Source organism: Bos indicus x Bos taurus, chromosome 1 (genome assembly GCF_003369695.1).
Source record: "Bos indicus x Bos taurus breed Angus x Brahman F1 hybrid chromosome 1, Bos_hybrid_MaternalHap_v2.0, whole genome shotgun sequence".
Classification (NCBI taxonomy): Eukaryota; Metazoa; Chordata; class Mammalia; order Artiodactyla; family Bovidae; genus Bos; species Bos indicus x Bos taurus.
The window spans coordinates 43,189,547-43,198,951 of record NC_040076.1 but is presented as its reverse complement, the minus strand read 5'-3'; the positions used below and the strand labels follow the sequence as shown (position 1 = coordinate 43,198,951).

Below are 9,405 nucleotides of genomic sequence, written 5' to 3'. Positions count from 1 at the left end.
CTGGGAAAGTCAGGCAGTATACAAGTTTGCAAAAGAGAGAACAGGCAGTCTGAACATCAAAGATCAGTTATCAAGTTAAGTAGGTTAGCATTCTACAGTATGGGAAGACATAAGCCTCTGGGCTCACTGAATTAGTTCCTTTCGTATGCACCTCAGATATCTGGGGCCAAACCTTTTTCCTTGTTGACCTTACTTCTTGCATTCTCACAGTTCCTCAGTGGTCACCATGCCGGGCAGGGGATGGCAGCATCTGCTGGATCACAGTTTTGGGAGCCCTCATTCACATTTGGAGGCCAGAAATCAATCACTGATGGCTTTGACATTTCTTGTTGGTTAACATGGCAGAAGACATGTTCATTTCACACTGCCCTGCCAAGTACTTCGAAGCCCTACCCCGGTCCTACTGCAATACTGGTGGTCCCAAGAGTTTTACAGAAGCCAATCATTAAAAATAATAATAACAAGCAATTACGAAGACAAATCAAAATGCCTCAGTGACTACATGTCCAACTCAAACTTTATTTAAATGTTATCTTTTCCTCCTGCTACTAAAGCTTTATTTCACTCAAACTTGAATGATGAATCTTCCATACTGAAGTATCTTTGTTGCCTAATTAATTCAAAGGAAAAAAACAAAATGACTAGTAAGGAAAAATATAGGATTTAACACACCTTTTAATTTGTTTTAACTATTTAAGGTTTATTTTTTTTCCTTTTTTTTAATTAATTTTATTTTATTTTTAAACTTTACATAATTGTGTCAGTTTTGCCAAATATCAAAATGAATCCGCCACAGGTATTTAAGGTTTAAAAATTGCTTAAAGTTTTTTATTTCTTTTTTTTTTTTTGAAATTGATATAGAACAATTTAATTATCACCATAGAATTCCACAACAATAGGAAAACATTATCTGAATTGAACACCCTAATGGCAAACCACTGTAAAATGTTTTCAGCTGTATCTGGGGCAGAGGGCCTAGTGATTATCTTCAATGCACCCCAACTTTCTTCATGAGAAGGTCAGAAGTACACTGGTTTGTTTTATTGCACCATCCATTAGGTGATCTAAGTTGCTTTTCCTCTGGCAGGGACTTTATGTATCAGAAGGGCATTATGCTTGACCTCCAAATTTGGCCCACAATTTACTGATGAGCTTCATAACCTTTGAGTTACCCTGATATTTTGACATATTTTCAGGGTTCTGGGTTACATCCTCGGAGAAGGCAATGGCACCCCACTCCAGTACTCTTGCTTGGAAAATCCCATGGACCGAGGAACCTGGTAGGCTGCAGTCCATGGGGTCGCTGAGGGTCAGACACGACTGAGCGACTTCACTTTCACTTTTCACTTTCATGCATTGGAGAAGGAAATGGCAACCCACTCCAGTGTTCTTGCCTGGAGAATCCCAGGGATGGCAGAGCCTGGCGGGCTGCCGTCTATGGAGTCGGACACAACTGAAGCGACTTAGCAGCAGGGTTACATCCTGGAAGGCCACCATAACTTCTGGGTCCTGCATGGCTGCAAGGACCTCTGGGTCACTAAAAATTTCTTTCATCCAGGCATTCATGGCATTCCAGGCATGCCCCCCTCCCATTCCATGCATTCCTCCAGGAAAATTACCAGGAATTCCCCCAGGAGAGCCACCTGGAAAAGAACCATACTGAGCTCCTGATTGTCCCCTGGCTTCTTCCTCCCTCTGTGCTCTCTCAAGTTCTTCCCAAGCCTTCTTAACCCTTTCTGTTCTTTTTTTGATCTCTCACTCTTTGGGCTTTTTGCTCATACTTTCTCCAGTATCAGCAATTTTCTGGGCCTTTGGGTCAACTTCCATCAGCATTGCACTAGCATCTTCATAATCTAGCTTACAGGAAGAGGCAAGATCACTGGCAGCTTCTTTCTGATGGCCCAGAAGTCTGTGTGCTTTCCCTCACTACATGTATGGCTGAGCTGCATCCAGATTTATTTCAATAACTCTTCCACAGGCTTGGATGGCAGCATTTCCCTTCTGTAATTTGATGAAGACACTGGTTCTCTTGGCATACAGAATGGCCACACAAGGGGTTAGCTTGACGGCATCTTTAAGTGACTCATTGGCATTCTGTGGCTCACCATCATTTAGAGCATCAATGGCAGCCACTTATTATTTTTTTTTAATCATTTGCCTGATCCATCATCTCCTTAGTTATCTCTACATTTTTATCTCCCATTTCTTGAGGAGCATTATGGTCTGGTTCAACCACACCATCATTATCAAATTCTAGATCACTTTCCTCAGTTGATGGTTTTGTTGCAGGAAGGCGGACCCCTTCCAGGGCCCGAAACTGGGCTCTTGTCTAACACTCGGAAATGAATTGTCTGAGGAGACACATGTGCTGACAAAGCAAGAGACTTTATTGGGAAAGGGCACCCGGGTGGAGAGCAGTAGGGTAAGGGAACCCAGGAGAACTGCTCTGCCACGTGGCTCGCAGTCTCGGGTTTTATGGTGATGGGATTAGTTTCTGGGTGGTCTTTGACCAATCATTCTAATTCAGAGTCTTTCCTGGTGGTACACGCATCACTCAGCCAGGATGGATGCTAGCGAGAGGGATTCTGGGAAGTGGACAGACACGCGGTGTCTCCTTTAGACCTTTCCCGAACTCTTCCGGTTGGTGGTGGCTTATTAGTTCCGTATTCCTTATCAGGATCTCCTGTCATAAAACAACTCATGCAAATGGTTACTATGGTACCTCCCCAGGGTGGGCGGTTTCAATCAGAGTGTTTCCCCTAACAGTTTGTCTGTCTTTATGTTTTCCTTCACCTTCTTACTATCTGCTTTTGCTTCGTAGGTGTTTAATTCTGATTTAGTTTATGAGAAACAGGTGGCATTTTAGCCCCCATACTCTCCACCCATTCCCTCAGGAAGCTCATTTCCTCTGTGTTCAGAACACTCCAGTCCTGCTCACACATTTACAGGAAGGCTCCAAGCTCTCTCATTTTGCAGGGGTCCATGGCCCAGGAGGCAGTGGGAGGTGATGAGTGTAAGCTGCTGGCCAGATGCCTGGTCTGGGTACTACTTCAGCGTGACCATGTAAAGGGGAAGGATGCCCCGAGGCCAAACAAACTAGAACCTCCCCGGCCACTAGCTCTGCCCACCCAACTACCCTGTGTTCTTCTCCTGTTCACTCCTACTTTCTCTACCGCTGTCCTGGATGCTGGTTAGAACCTTCTAGAAGTGTGGCTGTTCATGCTGTTGCCCACCTCTCCACGCATGCATTCTTACATTAACTCAAAACCTGTGCTCTAGAGGGATCAACCATCCACTGTTTTCAAGAAGGTGGGAACTGTTAGCCCCTGAAGGGGGTTATTTAGAATAGAATATTCTCTTGAGTGTGGCCATTAAATGGAACATGATGCCATGAAGCCAAAAGACCTTCTGGCTGGAGCAGCAGTCACAGCTCTGGGTGAGGAAGAATCATCTTCACATCAGATATTCTTTGATGTTTTTTCTAATTTGTCATTTGTAATTCTCTACTTTGTTATGTGATAGGTTTTCTTCCAGTTTATTGAGATAGAACTGATATACAGCACTATATGAGTGTTAGGTATACAACATTATGGTTTGACTTTTGTGGTTTAGTCCCTAAGTCCTATCCGACTCTTTGTGACTCCATGGACTGCAACAGGCCAGGCTTCCCTGTAGCTCCCTATCTCTGGGAGTTTGTTCAAACTCATGTGCCTTGAGTGGATGATGCCATCCAACCATCTCACCCTCACCCCACTGTCGCCCCCTCACCCTTCTTCTTCTCACCCTCAATCCCTCCCAGCATCAGGGTCTTTTCAAAGGAGTCGCTCTTCACATCAGGTGGCCAAAGTATTGGAGCTTCAGTGTCAGTCCTTCCAATCAATATTCAGGGATGATTTCCTTTAGGATTGACTGGTTTGATCTCCTTGCAGTCCAAGGGACTCTCAAGAGTCTTCTCTAGCACCACAGTTCAAAAGCATCAAATCTTTGGCGCTCAGATTTCTTTATGGTCCTACTCTCACATCCATACATGACTATTGGAAAAACCATAGCTTTGACTATACATACCAATCTTTGTTGGCAAAGTAACATCTCTGCTTTTTAATGTGCTGTCTAGGTTTGTCATAGCTTTTCTTCCAAGGAGCAAACATTTTTTAATTTAGTGGCTGCAGTCACCATCTAAGGTGATTTTGGAGCCCAAGAAAATAAATTCTGTCACCGTTTCCTTTGTTTCCCCATCTGGTTGCCATGACATGATGGAACTGGAAACTATGATCTTCGTTTTTTGACTGTTGAGTTTTAACTAAGACCTGATGCCCCCAAATAAATAAATACTTCAAAAAAAAAAAAAAACTCAGTGATGTGTGGTTTTCAGATGAAACGATCTTTGATTTCTTTTTAAAAACTTATTCTTGAGTATCACTTTTAGTGTCATTACAAATAACATCAAGTTTTCATTTTTATTTTCTTATTCTTTGTTGCTTGCATGTAGAAACAATTTGTATATATTGACCTTGAGATACTGCTTGATTCACTTACTGGGTCTAGCAGAATTTTTTATAGAATCTTTTATATAATCCTATATAGAATCCTTTATATAATTATAGAATCCTTTCATATTTTATAAAATCCTTTATAAAAGTGAATTTTTATCTGTTTCCCTTGATCCTTTTCCTTTTTTGCCTGATTACATTGCCTTAGACTTCAGTAGAATGTTGAATAGGAGGGGTAAAAACAGACCTCATTCAATATTTTAACATTAAGCTAAATTCAGTATAGAATTTGTGGAATCTCTTTTAGTTTTCCTAGTTTTTATTTTTATCATAGTTGGGTATCAAACATGGTCATGTGATTTTTTTGTACCTATTTTGTACATATTTTCTGTACCTCTTCTGTACCTAACCATGTGACTGTTTTTTATTCTGTTAGTAAACCAAACATGCATTCCTAGGATAATCCTTGGTTAGTCATATCATATTATTCTATTTATATTCGGCTGGGTTAAATTTGCTATTTGGTTAAGAAATTTTCTGCCTATGTTGAGGGGTATTACTCCATGGTTGATTTTCCTTTTATGAAGGGCTTATGGTTGCTTTATCATCATTTGATATTAGAATTATGCTGGTATGCTGCTGCTACTGCTGCTAAGTTGCTTCAATCGTGTCCGACTGTGTGCAACCCCATAGACGGCAGCCCACCAGACTCCCCAATCCCTGGGATTCTCCAGGCAAGAACACTGGAGTGGGTTGCCATTTCTTTCTCCAATGCATGAAGGTGAAAAGTGAAAGTGAAGTCGCTCAGTCATGTCCGACTCGTAGCGACCCCATGGACTGAAGCCTACCAGGCTCCTCTGTCCATGGGATTTTCCAGGCAAGAGTACTGGAATGGGGTGCCATTGCCTTCTCCGATGCTGGTATAGTGGTCCCATAAAATGAATCAGAAACTGTTTTTCCCCTTTTATTCCTGAAAGAGTTTTGGAGGGATTCAAAAATCAATTTCTTTACCAGTTTTAATCAATTTATTAAGTTGTGTTTTTGAGGAATTTGTCTATTTCATCTACCTAAATCATCAGGTTTGTGGCCTTTTGTCTTTAATAGTACCTTACTATCTTTCTAATTACTGTAGATTTATAGTCATGTTTCCTGTCTTATTTTGTATATTTATACTTTGTGCTTTTTCCCCCTAAATTGGTGTTGTTAGTGTATATCAATTTTAATAATCCTTTCAAGAACCAACTTAGCTTGAAGAATTTTCTCTTCCACAAAATTTTTTCTGTTCTCTATTATTTTCTTTTGTCTATTGATATTGTGTTTGCTTCTTAGATTATTGATTTTAGAACTTTTTGTTTTCATATATTTTACTATATTATATATCTTACAATACATTGCTGTTGATTTTGCTTTAGTTAAACATCTTTCAGAGAAATTGGGAAACACAAAAGAAAAGATACCTTTTAAAATCATTTCTGGCACTTTCAATCCTTCCTGCAGATTAAAGTTTCCAACTGGTGTTGTTTCTGTCCAGCCTATGGAACTTCCTTTAATATTTCTCACAGTATAGTTATACTGAAAGCAAGTTTTCTCGGTTTTATTTTTCTGAAAATGCCTTTATCTCACCTTCATTTTTTAAGAGTTTTTATTGCTAAATATAGAATTCCAGACTAGCTGTTTGGACTTACTGGCAAAACTGTCATAATATTATATTACCAAAGAAAAGGAAAACAAACAAAAAGTAAATCTGTACCTCTTAAAGTTCTATCTTTGCCTTATCCTTGTGCTTGGAATTTTCAAAGAAATCCAGATTAAGAGGCATAAAATGCTATGACAACTAAACATAAATCCTGACATGTTTCTTAGCAGCTGGAGAACTTATGGAAATAAAGTTGACTCATGAAAGACCATGTGACAGCTTTAGATATGATCCAGAAGTTGATTAAAGGACTGGAAGCAAAGACTGACATTGAAAGAACGTCAGTACAACTGTAGATAGAATGTCTATAGAACTATACCACTTGATGAAGAAAAAGACTGAGCAGTCATTCCACGACAGTCTTTACATTTTTTTTAATTTAAGTATATTTACAATACAGTATTAGTTTCAGGTGTACAACATAATGATGTGATATTTTTATAGATTATACTCTAAAGTTTTTATGAAGTAATGACCATATTTCCTTGTGCTGTACAATATACCATTGCTGTTTACTTATGTGATACATAGTCATTTGTATCTCAATTTCCTACCATATCTTGCTGCTTTCCTCTTTCTTGTCCCCACTGGTAATCACTGGTTTGTTCTATGTGTGCGTCTGTTTTGTTGTATTCATTTGTTTTATCATTTAGATTCGACATATACACGATAACATATCATGTTTATCTTTCTCAGCCTGGCTTATTTCACTGGTGTAATATCCTCTATGTCCATCCATGTTCTTGCAAATAGCAGAATTTCATGTTTTTATGGCTAATATTCCATTGTGTGGGATAGCATCACCTTTATATCTTGATTGCTTTCATATCTTGGTTATTGTAACTAAGGCTGCTCTGAACATTCGGGGTGCATGTATCTTTAGAATTAGAGGTTTTCTTTTGTTTTTTTGATAAATACCCAGGAGTAGAGTTGCTGGATTATGTGGCGGTTCTATTTTCAGGTTTGAGAAACTTCCATAGTGTTTTATAGTGGCAGTGCCTATTTACATATCCAGAAACAGTGCAATAGGGTTCCTTTTTGCCCACATCCTGGCCAGCATTTGCTGTTTGTAGACATTTTGATGATAGGCATTTTGAGGTATGAGGAGATATCTTATTGTGGTATATTTAATTTTTAGTTTATATTGGTCTATAGTTGATTTACAATGTTGTGTTAATTTCAGGTGTACAGGTGTACAGCAAAAGTGATTCAGATATTGAACAGAGGTTCCTTTGCTAAACAGTAGGCTCTTTTTGGTTATCTGAACTATGGATGGAGGTTTGTGACATTGTACAGGAGACAGGGATCGAGACCATCCCTATGGAAAACAAATGCAAAAAAAGCAAAATGGCTGTCTGAGGATGCCTTACAAATAGCTGTAAAAAGAAGAGAAGTGAAAAGCAAAGGAGAAAAGGAAGGATATTCCCATTTGAACGCAGAGTTCCAAAGAATAGCAAGGAGGGATAAGAAAGCTTTCCTCAGCAATCAATGCAAAGAAATAAAGGAAAACAACAGAATGGGAAAGACTAGAGATCTCTTCAAGAAAATTAGAGATACAAAGGGAACATTTCATGCAAAGATGGGCTCAATAAAGGACAGAAATGGTATGGACCTAACAGAAGCAGAAGATATTAAGAAGAGGTGGCAAGAATACACAGAAGAACTGTACAAAAAAAGAGCATCATGACCCAGATAATCTCAATCGTGTGATCACTCACCTAGAGCCAGACATCCTGGAATGTGAAGTCAAGTGGGCCTTAGAAAGCATCACTATGAACAAAGCTAGTGGAGGTGATGGAATTCCAGTTGAGCTATTTCAAATCCTGAAAGATGATGCTGTGGAAGTGCTGCACTCAATATGCCTGAAAATTTGGAAAACTCAGCAGTGGCCACAGGACTGGAAAAGGGCAGTTTTCATTCCAATCCCAAAGAAAGACAATGCCAAAGAATGCTCAAAGTACTGCACAATTGCACTCATCTCACACGCTAGTAAAGTAATGCTCGAAATTCTCCAAGCCAGGCTTCAGCAATACGTGAACTGTGAACTTCCTGATGTTCAAGCTGGATTTAGAAAAGGCAGAGGAACCAGAGTCAAATTGCCAACATCCACTGGATCATGGAAAAAGCAAGAGAGTTCCAGAAAAACATCTATTTCTGCTTTATTGACTATGCCAAAGCCTTTGACTGTGGGGAATCACAATAAACTGTGGAAACTTCTTCAAGAGATGGGAATACCAGACCACCTAAACTGCCTCTTGAGAAATCTGTATGCAGGTCAGGAAGCAACAGTTAGAACTGGACATGGAACAACAGACTGGTTCCAAATAGGAAAAGGAGTACGTCAAGGCTGTATATTGTCACCCTGCTTATTTAACTTATATGCAGAGTACATCATGAGAAACGCTGGACTGGAAGAAGCACAAGCTGGAATCAAGATTGCCGAGAGAAATATCAATAACGTCAGATATGCAGATGACACCACCCTTATGGCAGAAAGTGAAGAGGAACTCAAAAGCCTCTTGATGAAAGTGAAAGAGGAGAGTGAAAAAGTTGGCTTAAAGCTCAACATTCAGAACACGAAGATCATGGCATCTGGTCCCATCACTTCATGGCAAATAGATGGGGAAACAGTGGAAACAGTGGCTGACTTTATTTTGGGGGGCTCCAAAATCACTGCAGATGGTGACTGCAGCCATGAAATTAAAAGACACTTACTCCTTGGAAGGAAAGTTATGACCAAAGCCTAGATAGCATATTCAAAAGCAGAGATGTTACTTCGGCAACAAAGGTCCGTCTAGTCAAGGCTATGGTTTTTCCAGTGGTCATGTATGGATGTGAGAGTTGGACTGTGAAGAAAGCTGAGCACCCAAGAATTGATGCTTTTGAACTATGGTGTTGGAGAAGACTCTTGAGAGTCCCTTGGACTGCAAGGAGATCCAACCAGTCCTTGCTAAAGGAGACCAGTCCTGGGTGTTCATTGGAAGGACTGATGCTAAAACTGAAACTCCAATATTTTGGCCACCTCATGCAAAGTTGACTCATTGGAAAAGACCCTGATGCTGGGAGGAATTTGGGGCAGGAGGAGAAGGGAATGACAGAGGATGAGATGGCTGGATGGCATCACCAACTCGATGGACGTGAGTCTGAGAGAACTCCGGGAGTTGGTGATGCACAGGGATGCCTGGCGTGCTGTGATTCATGAGGTCGCAAAGAGTCAGA

The 9,405-nt window shown here is 40.1% G+C and overlaps 1 pseudogene; it reads right to left on the bottom strand.

The window, feature by feature from the left end:
• Positions 1-1,110: 1,110 nt before the first annotated feature.
• On the bottom strand, positions 1,111-2,984 carry LOC113898677 (annotated as a pseudogene).
• Between the last annotated feature and the right edge of the window lie 6,421 nt (positions 2,985-9,405).